Source organism: Chlorocebus sabaeus, chromosome 3 (genome assembly GCF_047675955.1).
Source record: "Chlorocebus sabaeus isolate Y175 chromosome 3, mChlSab1.0.hap1, whole genome shotgun sequence".
Classification (NCBI taxonomy): domain Eukaryota; kingdom Metazoa; phylum Chordata; class Mammalia; order Primates; family Cercopithecidae; genus Chlorocebus; species Chlorocebus sabaeus.
This window is the reverse complement of record NC_132906.1, coordinates 55776618-55788261: the sequence shown is the minus strand read 5'-3', so window position 1 is coordinate 55788261 and position 11644 is coordinate 55776618.

The window sequence follows — 11644 nt, the reverse complement described above, 5'->3', positions numbered from 1 at the left end:
GAAATCATAGTTATTAACCATTCTAATTAAACCTTTGTTATGAAAAGTTTTACCATTTGTGTATAGTAATTTAAAACACAGAACAAAATAGAGTCTATTCTAAAAAAGCAACGTTTTTATTTCATAACACCCAGCACCTAAGTAGGGATTGCTAGCTTAATATTTTAATGAATATAAAATTAAAAAGTAGTCCAGAAATATAAAGTGATATGAAAAATGCATCTTTCAGAGTCCAGAATTGAATCTTTGGAGATTGTAATTTCTTCCCACTTTATGTATCATTTAAGTAGAGAATGATTCATCTAACACCTGCTACAGTTAGCTGATTTCTGTAGATTTTTAAGAAAACTGGGTTATAAAGGCTTTTGAAAATAAGACCATTAATGAGTAGAATATCTTTAAATAATTGCTCAAATAACCACTTGAAAATGTGTTTAAGTATCTTACTAGTGTCTTTTAATCAGAGAACTAGAAAAATTCCATTCTACAAAGGGAATGGTATTAAATACTACTAATAATTGTATAGAATGGTGATAGATGATAGATGGTAATTTTTAAAATAATATTTGAGTACTTCCCAGATGCAAGGCAATGTTCTAAGCATTCTATTTGTTCCCTTTTATTCACTGCAAAAATCCTGAGTTCTATTGTTATTAACCAAATTTTACCAATGAAAAAGTGAGGCACTGAGAGTTGGTGAGTCAGTCTGGTTCCAGGATCAGTGTCCTTAGTCACTAAAAAGATATGAGTGTATTATAGAGATGGAGAAAGGATGGGAGGTGGGGAGCAGAGATTAAGGTGGAAGAGAGAATAGCAATGACTATCATAAAGCATTCAACAAATACCTTTGATTATATATGTACCAATATAAATAAACCCAACAGAAATACTGTCCTTCATTTCATACTCAGCAGACCAGAGTGTAGTTTAATAACTCATACAAATCAAAGATGAAAATTGATATTGGTTCGCTTTATGACTGACTCGAACCCACTTCCGAATGAACGCTGAGTTCTGTGAAGTGTTGTACTGTATTCAGGGGAACTGGAGGGAGCCATGGGGGCCACCAGGCCCACCCCATTCCCACTGAAGCCTCCTCTTTTGCCATCAGTTAGGAGGCTTAGCATACGGTTGTGTTGACGCTCCCCAAGCTGGCCCTGCTTTGAGCACTAGGAAAGGATCTTGTGAGAGTCATTTCCTCTCACGGTGAGAGCCTTACCTCCTGGTGAGTTCAACACCAGCCTTACAGAATAAATCACTGTCTAGAAGATTATAAGATTCTTTGAAAAGTGAGGCCATAAGCCATTAAGTACATGTTTACTAATTTTCTTGTAAAGATTTTAGTTGTTCCATTTTAGAAATATTCAGTTAAGGCAAGGGCCAATAAAAAGTCTATCTTGTTCTACTCTGTTTTGAAACGTAGTAATATTTGCAAGGCTAAAATGAATCCATTCGTTTACTTCATTTTGGATATGACTTTGTAATCAAATGGTGAATTGGACATTAAGTTTATGTATCTTTGGCCTGATTTTCTGACTGTTCTTTGTAGGCCATACAAGCAGCCAAACCAGCTCTCCAGCTTTGTTTTTTATTTATTTTTCAGCTCACCCCAGGAGGCTTTGTCATACAAATAGACCAATGAGACAGATTTCATGGACTAGATCACATGATGTTATTTTTCTCTCAGGGTAATTTATTTGTTGATATTTCCTCTACTAGGATGATTCTTGGATACTTCAATGATGGCTGGAATTACACAGGTGATAGATAATCACTATCTCATGTTTTACCTTTACTCTAGCTGTTTTTCCATAGCCATGATTTCTAATCTAATGGTTTCATTATTTCTTATTCTCCCCAGTTTAAAGTCTACCAAAAAACACATGAAATAGTTAAAAGTACAGGAGCAGCAATGTACTTCAGCTTAGAATACGTTGGGGCTTTATCAGAAAAGAAAAAAATATTTCAGTGCTAGAACAAAATCATGCTCCCTAAAAAATTATTTTGGTCCCAGTGGCCATGGAGGGTTTTCATACTATATAGTGCATTGTCTTCCCACCAAAGTGCGTGGTTTCCTTCAACACAATGAGCTCCTTGTGCTTTGTTCGTGTGCTGTCTGGATTTAATATATTTCTCTCCCAGCAGTGTAATAACTATAATTTACATCACTTCCTGTTTAGTCTAAATTCACCAATGAACGCCTACACAGCTCATACACTTGAGTGATTGTCTATTTCTGAAATAAATTACATTTTCCTTGTACAGGAACAACTTTTACATGATCTTTTTTCTTTTATAGTTTCACCACGTTAGGAGTGTGCTTGTGTGTATGTAGTGTATGAGAGAGAGAAATCCAGTTTTATGAGGACATGATGACATCAGCAGTATGTGCTAAAAAACATTTACTCAGGAGAGCCCCAGAATTGTTTAAATAGGTATATAGTCATCAGAATAGCCCCCTTTCTCTTATTGTAGCTGCAGTAAGTATTATATTGCACAGATTGCAATCCGTTATCTTGAAGAGGATTGCAAAGCACAGAAGGCCTGTGCCATGAGTGCTGTTAAACCCCAGTCCCTCAGAGCTTTCAGTCTGTACCAAAGACTCAAGTTGGTTCCAGCATCTCAAGGGGGGCCTTGCTGCTGCCTCTGGCTGCTATGCCCTCTTAAACTTGGCCATGGCCAGGTCATGAGGTAGACGTGGCCCTGGAGGGTTAAACATTATTGATCATCCCCAGGGCCCTGAAAGCTTATGTCAGTGTGGCCAGTGCATTCTGTTGCTGAATTTAGGGCCTGTGTACCCTACTTCACCTTTCCTGGCTGATTTGGAGCCATTTTTTTGAAATTTGTTCAGCATAAATGAATCCAGTCATTTGAACACTGATATTGACTCTTTTGTATTATATATACCAATATTATGCATTATCCAACTAAGCGTTCAAATTATCTTTGATACATCTAAAACACGGAGGAGATGGTTAAGAAATTACATAAAGTCTACGTATTCTATTCAACCACTCATAAATCTATGTTCTTATGGTTACTGATAGCAATTATTATGTGCATAAAATAAGGAAAACACATGTTTGAGTTATTACTCTGTGAAAATATTATACTAATTGATGTGTGGCACAAAGCTTTGTACTTAAGACATAGTCCCTCACCCAAAGTAAGTTATTGTATCCAATTAGGGAGATAGATATATGCACAATTTCCCTAGTATGAACTATAAATGGATAAGCACCACCAGAACTGGCTAAAGCGTGATGGAATTTTAAGGGTAGAGAGAATAGCTCTGTAACACAGGGAATCAGTCAGCCCCTGCGTCCCCTGAAATACACATTGTATGTAGATATTCAGATCCCTAATATGCCCTCTGGAAGATTTCTGGGAATTTTGAGAGTGTGTGCAACACTGGAGAAAGAGGCAGAGGTGTTTGCATGATCACAATCACCTCATTCTCTTGGTTTATGGATCATTTCAAGGTGTGAGGTGTGCTATCTCTGTTGTCCATGCTGTCAGCCTCTTCTTTGATTGGCACATGTGCCAACACACATGTAAATTGTATATTCAGTTTGCAAACTGCAGTTTTGTGACCCATTAATGGCAATGAAATCCATGTAGTGGGTGAAAGTGAGCATTTTCAAAAATTAAAGAATGGAATGAGATGGTATAAGATGGGATGAAATAGAATGGAATGAAGCAGGAAGGAAGAGAAGATGAAGAAGAGCTTTTGTTTCAGTTCATTGTCCATTAGCATGCATGTGACAGGGCACAAAGTAAAAAATAAACTTTGAAAGCCTCCGGTGGAGTGGTCTCTCTTCTCTCCTCCTGCCTACCTGCTCCCAAGGCAAGTCCAGGTGTACTCCATCTCACATTGAGCAGATCCTCTATTGAAATGGTTAATTTTATGTGTCAAATTGGCTGGGCCACAGTGCCAAGATATTTGGTTGGACATTATTCTGGATGTGTCTGTGAAGGTGTTTTTTGGATGAGATTAACATTTAAATAGGTGAACTTTGAATAAAGCAGATGACCCGCCATAATGTGGGTGGGCCTCATCCAATCAGGTGAAGGCCTTATCAGAACAGCGTGACTTCCCTTGGGCAACAAGGAATTCTGTCAGCAGACTGCCCTTGGGCTTGAACTTGCAACTCTTCCCTTAGTCTCCAGCCTGTCAGCCTACCGCATCCGATTTTGGACTTGACAAGCTTCCACAGCCACATGAGCAAATAATCTCTCAGTATGTATGTATAAACACATACCCTATTGGTTTAATATCTCTGGAGAGCCCTGCCTAATATATCCATCTGTCCATGGTTACTGAGGCTACTGTCCATCTTCCTGACCTCATAGTCTTGCCTTCTTCTCTACATGACCCACCAAAATATTTTGCCAGACAAAAGCAACTCCTCATAAAAACTTACAGTTTGGAATGGAGATATTAGGTCAGCTTCATGAAGGATGTAGCACTTGAGTGTGAAGGCAGCTTCAGTTTAGGGATCAGATTAGATTATGTGTTTGGCTGCAAGTACTTCAACTGGCTTAAACAACAAGGGAATTGATTGATTCCCATAATTGGAAGGCCAACAGTAGCACAGTCTCTTCAGGGTTGATGGGTCCAGTGGTTCCTACTCTGCATCCCTGAATTTTGTCAACCATTTTCCTCTGGCAGCTTCCTAAATTATCAGGTCTCACACTTGGGTACAAGCATGAAAAAGGAAGAGAGAGACTCGCTCCCAAAAGCTCTCCCAGGAGTGGAGACAGGAAGAAAACCCGTAGCTAACCTCTCTTCTAATTTTGTTGATCTAAATTCAGAAATAAGCACATTACTGAGCCAGTCCTTGGCTAGAAAACCCTTAGACCAGGCCAGTTCCCCTGTGCCGAAAATCGGGGTCAATTTCTGAGCTCATGAGCTTCATAAGGGTGAAAAGTGGGGTCCAATGTGAGTTGGGGTTTTTGTTTTCAATTTTTTATTTTGAAAAATGAAACACCTACAGAAAAGTTCAAAAATTGGACAGTGAACGTCCCTATACCCAGCAGCTAGATTCACAGTGCACTATATATACACATTTTTTGTTCACGTGCAAATTGTGAACATCTTTAGACTTCTCCCCTGAATAGTTTGATATCTGTCATCTAAAAACAATGACATTTTTCGCATCAGTGTTTTGAAAATGTCTCAATAATGTCCTCTCTAGACTTTTTGTTTTTGGATCTAGATCCAAACAAGAATCACAGTCGTTAGCCTCCCTCCCTTTTGTCCTGTTCTCTCTGTTTATCTTTTAGTTTCTTGGTTTTTGTGTAATGGTGGACTTTCATAATAATGACAATTTTAAAAAATCCAGGCCAATTGCTTTGAAGGTATCTTTCAATTTAGATTTGTTTGTATCCTCATGCTTAGATACAGATTAAGCATTTATTTTGTAACAGGAACACGACATGGAAGATATGCTTTCCTTAGTGCATTGCCTTAGGAGAGACATGATACCAGTTTGTCCCATTACTGGTAGTGTCAAGTTTGATTCCCATTAAAAGTACCTTGTCCTTCTGTGTGGGTTTTGTTTTGTCCTTAAGGTTTTATTACGTCCTTCATCCAAAAAGACTTTGTGGAAGTTGCGTTGTTTGTTTGTTTTTTTGTTTTTTGTTTTCTTTTTAAGATAAATATAGGGCCAGGCTTGGTGGCTTACACCTGTAACCCCAGCACTTTGGGAGGCTGAGGCAAGAGAACTGCCTAAGACCAAGAGTTCAAGACCAGTCTGAGAAATATAACAAGACCCTGTCTCCACAAAAAAATTTAAAATTAGCTGGGCGTGGTGGCACGTGACTGGAGTCCCAGCTACTCAGAAGACTGAGCTGGAAGAATCACTTGAGCCCAAGGGTTTGAAGCTTCAGTGAGCTATGATGGGGCAACTACACTCCAGCGTGGGTGACAAAGCAAGACCTATCTATTTAAAAAGTGAAAAAAACAATAATAATAAGAGGCCCAGACATGGTGACTCATGCCTGTAATCCCAGCACTTTGGGAAGCTCATGCCTGTAATCCCAGAACTCCAGCCTGGGCAACAGAGCAAGATTGTCTCAAGAAAATAGAAAAAAGAAAAAAAGATAATACATAATTACTGAAGTAAAACATCCAAAGCCTAGTTCTTCCTTAACCTTTTACTTCAACTTACAAATATTATTATATTTACAAATCTAGCAAATATAATATTAGTTTATAAGGGTTCATAACAATTAGATTCCCATCAGCATTAAAAACTGAATTAGTAAATATCTATTTGCTTTCTCTTTTAAGAAGTTTAACAAATTAACAACAAGCAGCCCCAGTAATTAAATCATTTTATAAATCTATTAAATTTTAAATATGGTGATTCTTAAATTCTCCTAAATGTTCCAATTTTCCAGGTATATTTTGTAAGATTTCAACCTAAAATGTTAAAAATATAAATCATTGCTTAATTATGTATTTTAAATTAAATTCACAAGATTAGCTTCTAACAGCCCAAGTGCTCTTAGTTATTACAAGTGTATAAAGTATCTGCATAAATTCCTCACACACAAATATTAACCCTATGATTTTTATTCACAAGTATTTCTGTATTTAATTAGAAGTAGTCCTGTGATTAAAGGAAACAATTATGAAATTTCATGTAGGAGTTACTTTCTCAGGTGGTTGAAGTTGTATAATATCAGAGTTCTCAATGGAGACACTAATTTAATGAAGTGAGTAGAATCCCATACTGCTTCTAAACATCCTGCAATGCCCAAGACGGTCCCCCACAACAAATAATTCCTCTGCCCAAAGTGTCAATAGTGCTGAGGTTAAGAAATCCTGGTCCCAGGTCCTGTCAAAGACATTAGGTTCCCATAAGCAACCAACAGTGTCCACTTTGATCTGGAGAAACTGCAGAATAAGCCATGAAAAGAGAATGAATGGATGACCAGCATTTGGAAGATGGCAAATCCCTGTCCTCTGTGTTCCAGCAATGGTCAAACATCTGTATTTGAACAAACCCATGTTCCTGTCTCAAACTCTTATGCCTCAGCACGTGCTGTTCCCTTGCCTTCAACACCCTTTTCTGTGTGTCTACCTGGTGAATTCTAAATTAATCTTTACCTTCCCTGTGAAATCTTCCCTGAATCCATTATCCATCCAGCCAAAAAGTGATCAGCATTTCCTCTTGGCCCTTAAACACACCACAAATATTGCCCTTGTAAGACGCTAAGTAGTTATCTTCTTTGCTGGATTGTGAGCTGTTTGAAAGTAGAAATTGTGCCTTATTCATCTTCGAATCCACAGATCCTGACATGTATTAATCACTCAAAAAATATTTGATAGCTACATAAATGATCCAAATAATAGATAAGATTTAATAAGGAGAATAGAAACAATAAATTGGAAGTATACTTTCTAATTAGATTACAGAGATCTAAAGGCTAAATTCTGGCCAGGTGTGCTGGCTCATGCCTGTAATCCCAGCACTTTGAGAGGCCAAGGCAGGAGGATTGCTTGAGCCCAGGAGTTGAAGACCAGTCAGGGCAACGTGTTGAGACCCCCCCATCTCTACAAAAACTAAAAAGAAAATTAGCTGGGTGTGGTGGTGCCGGCCTACAGTCCCAACTGTTTGAGAGGCTAAGGTGAAAAGAGCATTTGAGCCCAGGAGTTCGAGGCTGCAGTGAGTTATGATCGCAGCACTACATTCCAGCCTGGACCACAAAGCAAGACCCTGTCTCAAAATAAAATAAACCTAAATTATGGAATTTGGACTTCATTATTTTGGCAATACAGAGTTAGTGATATTTTTATTTCTAAAAGTGAATGTTCTAGTAAATTTTTTGAAAACTATATTATATTTTAGAGGCACCCACACAAACATATTGTTTCCTTAAATAAGCATAATAAAATAATTGATCATTTAAAATATAGTCACATGTCAAAATTATTATCAGTGGGAGGCTTATCAAATTATCAAATTATAACCTTTCACTGGAATTTCCCTATCTATACACTTTATGACTAAGTATGAGAGTCCTTTATTTTGTCTGAATGTTTCTGATCTAACTCTCTGCCAGTGACCACACTGATTAACACCAGATTACTATCTCATTATTTCAGTCCACAAAGTCTTATCCCAATTAAAGAAAAAAAACACATTTCATTTATTTGGCTTTAACACTTTTACATCTTTCAGAATAAAATCCTTAGGACAAATTTACATTAGGAAAGTGCTGAATTGATATCATACCTCACATATAAGTCTCTATTTCTAAATGACTTTCATTCGATTATTTGATTATGGGTTGGATTTTAGAAACATATGATGAAGAATTTTGAAAGTTGGAATGGCAGCTGGTATACAGAATTCACTGCAATCAGAAAATAGTTTTCTTTCAGTTAAAAAAAAAAAAAAAAAGTTGCCTGTCGCTCTTGCTGAGTAGGTAGAACTGTAAATGAGAAACTTGATTTTCTAGTCAGAAATGTTTTTTCTGAAGTCGTAGCATTCATGTGGATTGGTAACTTGCGCCTGTGACAGTCAGCACTAGAGGAGCAAGAAGGAATGACTTTATGCAATACTTCCTCATAGCTAGGGCAAGTGTGAACAGGCCACCTCCTCACACCATTCATTGGTGTCTCCTTTCTGCTTCTAGTATTCATGTATTTTTACTTTAAGATTGTCATTTCCTGTCTTTTGTGAAGGATTCTGTAATATTAGAATCACTCAGCACAGATGGGGCCTGAAAAAATGTTGGCATTTCCTTTTTTATTTTTATTTTTGCTTCATCTTCTACACGGATGTGGCTGTGTCTTTATTCACATACATCCAAAACAATAGTCTCTTTTGTATGATGTTTAACTGTGACGTATTTATCCACAAGTATACTGGCTATATCACATGAAGTATTTACTTGGATGTTGTGTATGTGTAATGAACTGCTAAATGTGGGCAAGTTATTCTTCACCAAAACCTTGGGGAGCCACTGTGGTGACGTTTTCTTGTCCCTTATCTGAGGATTGTGATTCATAAAATGCTTGTCATTCATTTGGGGGAAGGGGTGGTATCTTCTGTGAATTTCTAATCAGTGGAAGGTGTGCCTCTCTATTAAAACCTTAAGGACGTGCAAGACAACAAAGGAAACCTTTTGACTTCTTTTCACTGTTTAATCTCTGGCAGTCTGTGTATATAAAGACTATAGCTGGACAGAAAACAGTAATAAAGTCCAGAAGTAGATAAAAGCACAATGAGTGAAACCAAAGTATTTGTAAAGCTCAATAAACCTGTTAACTAGAAGTTGCAGTTTTATCTTTACATACAGGTAAGTCTCAAGGTTAACGGCTCCATAAAGCTCCATGTAGGCACTAGTGTTTGGCATCTCTTCACTTCCTTATCAACTAAACAAGGGCTCCCCCATTAGATTTCTTATACTTCCCCTTCTCTAGAATGCACTGGATGTGAACTTTCTCTGCCTTAGATTTTACAAAATGTCACTAGCCTATTGGCATCAGTTCACAGATATGCGTGTTTGAGGCAAAAGTATAGAAGATTGAGAGTGGCCTCAGTCAGTTAACAGTAAGTAATGTGAGGATGGCATTTTCGACTCCATGAGGGAGAAAAAAAAATAAGACTTTCCACCAAAATTGAAAATGGATTCTTCTCCAGGTGTACCAAATGAACCAGGCAGAATGTTGTAACCGTGAGCATTTTTAGGATGGAAGTTTAAGAAAGAAACTTTTGCTGAAATATACTGGTAGAGCTACAACCTTCATCTTTGTTTACAGAAGCTTGAAGTCCGATATTTAAAGTGTTAGTGCGGTGGAAAGATCATTCACTAAGACCAGGTGGAAGTGGTTTTAGATATTGGTTATTCAGTTGACTAGCAGAGTGATGCCTGCAAATGCCTTGCTGGAGAAGACGTATCTTAACACATGGGGTAAAAACACTGCCTCCCCGGGTGTTGTGAGACATGCACGGGGTAACATGCATGAAGCACACAGAGGAGCTCAGTGTGGAGCCTGGCACAAAGGCAGCCTTCAGAAAGGGCTTGTTATCATTCCTGCCTGCTCTTGGTCATAGAGAGAAAGAACTTTACTCCGCCAGGAGGATAAGTTTAGGAGGATTCATTCCTCCCACTCTGCCCCTCCATGCTTCCTCCCCAAGACTGCGGGAGTAACTTGTCTGTTTCATGAGCTGGGGTGAAGGAGCAGGTGCATGGTGACTCAGTCCCTCTACATCTCTCAGAGCAACTGACCTTGACTCCTAAGTTCTCCATCAGACCTAAAGCAAAGACCTTTGTATAAATACCATTGCTTTACAAGGCATTTTGGGCCATCTCCCCTTCCGTCTCCTGGAAAGTGAATGTGATATTTGTGCTTGTTAGTATGGTCTCTACGACGCTAGGACAAAAAATGAGACCTACTTAAGTATGAGGCAGTACCTGGCTTCAGCAACACAGATTAATAGCCAGTTTATTTGGGGGACAGCTAAAAATGCCCCTGTAGCCCATCTCCTCAGTAAATACATATTCTATTTGTTCAGTTCGTGTTTGAAATTACACGTTAGACTTCATGCATTTGCCTAGGCTGTTTATCATGTACTAAATAAGCCTCAAAGGGCAAACATCACACCTTAGTATGAACGTATCTGTAAATGTATTTGGAAGAGCAAGTTTGAATTAAGAGAACGAAGACAGTGAAAAACACTGACCTGTTTGTGGTTAGTTGTGGAAATTGGGCATTATAGGAGTGGCAAGAGGTAGAGGGAGAAGTTGGTGAAGGTATATAAAAGAGGGATAAGAGTCCTGGAAACTAATCTTTACCTAATATATAGTTTTGCCCTGGAATATTTTGCCTGAGAAGTAAAGGTCTTGTTCAATAAGCAATTTCTAGTTGAGTAGAATTTTCAAAACACGTATGTTTTCACAAGAGTCTATACAATCTAATACTCAGATGAACTATTCCATCTAATACCCAGATGAAATAGCTAGATGAAAAATGTTTATAAAAGAAATTTCCTACAAATTGTATTAATAAAGTTGGTGTATCTTGTTTCAGGGTTCTGGGCAAGTCAACCTATTTAGTTTTCACTACTTAGTTTGCTATCAGGAAACCACTATCAAATGCCAATTGAAAAAAAAAAAAAGAACCAATGGGGAAAAGACTAGAAATGCAAAAGCACAAGTTATGAGAATTGTAGAATACTTGGGTTTTGTTGTTGTTGTTGTTGTTGTTATGTTTTTAGTTTTTTTCTGCAAACTGTTCTTTCCTCTAGGAGGCTTCATTGTCCCTCTGGGGTGTGGTTGAGAACAGATCAAGGCAGCAGAAGAATAAATAAAACCTTTTAAAAATTGCTAATGCCTTGCCAGGAATATTTACATTAGATATGTTGCATGAAAAAACAGATTATATATCTGAATAAATTCACTCCGTATCCTTTGCAACTTCCTAAACCACTCTGTCATTTGGGAAGAGACCTTTTTCTCCCTGTCCTTGAACATAATTTTAGGTGTAATAATATTATTGAGCTGGAATTCAGTAGGGTGAATTTTCACAGTGTAGAAATTTCATAGCAAATGATTACTTTTCATGAATGTAAAGCACACATTTATTTGGTATACAAAAATCCAGTCCTCCTCCGCCAAAATATCT